Raw genomic sequence first — 1,173 nt, 5'->3', positions numbered from 1 at the left:
CCTGAAGCAAGAAAGGCATTAAAAATCATTGAAACATATATGGAAAATATGCATTTGGATAGAATTGATATAAGTTTGGCTTTATTATTTATTGTACTACCAACAAAAAATATTCCTACAGGAGTATTTTGGCAAGAAGGTCCATTATTATGGATACATTTATCTTATTCTCCTAACACTATTCTTACTAGGTATCCTGAGGCTGTAGGACAATTAATACTCAAAGGAATAAAAGCAGCAAAGGGAGTGTTTGGAATTTCTCCCAATAAAATTATTACTCCATATAGTATGAATCAAATTGATGAGTTAGCTAATGAGTTAAATACTTGGGCAATTATCATGAGCAAATCTAATGTTTCATTTGATATCCACTTACCATCTAATCCTTTATTGTCTTTTTGGTCATTGCATCCTGTAATTTTTCCAAAAATGACAAGAAAAACACCTATCATGAATGCTCCAAATATATTCACTGATGGGACAAATAATGGTACAGCAGCAGTAGTTACCCCTGATCAAACTTTTACATTTTTAGTACCCAAACAATCAGCTCAAAAGGTAGAGCTTAATGCAGTTTTACAAGCTTTTGTGATGTTTAAAGATTCTGTATTTAATTTATTTTCTGATAGTCAGTGTGTAGTTAATGCTATAGTATCTCTTGAAGATGCTGGTAGGATTTCCCCTTCTTCTACTGTTTTCTCTTTGCTTTCCACTATACAAAGTCTAATCTGGGAGAGAAAAGATCCATTCTTTATAGGACATATCAGGGCACATACAGGATTGCCTGGAGCCCTTAGTTTGGACAATGATTTAGCAGATAAAACTACACATGACATACATATTTTCTCTACACTAGAAGAAGCTATAAATTTTTATAAAAAGTTCCATGTCAATGCTAATACTTTACAAAAGCGTTTTAAAATAACTAAGGAACAAGCTAGACAAATAATAAAACAATGTCAAAATTGTGTGACCTTTTTACCACAAGTTAATCTTGGAGTCAATCCTAGAGGATTGATACCTAACCATATTTGGCAGATGGACGTCACACACTTGCCAGAATTTGGAAAATTAAAATATTTGCATGTTACAGTTGATACTACTTCTGGATTTTTGATGGGCTCCCTTCATGCCGGAGAAAAAACTAAAGATGTTATAGCTCATTGCTTACAA

The sequence above is a fragment of the Marmota monax genome, unplaced genomic scaffold (genome assembly GCF_021218885.2).
Source record: "Marmota monax isolate L192 unplaced genomic scaffold, Marmota_monax_Labrador192_F-V1.1 WCK01_AAM20220418_F8-fsc00257, whole genome shotgun sequence".
Classification (NCBI taxonomy): Eukaryota; Metazoa; Chordata; class Mammalia; order Rodentia; family Sciuridae; genus Marmota; species Marmota monax.
This window is presented reverse-complemented; position numbering follows the sequence as displayed.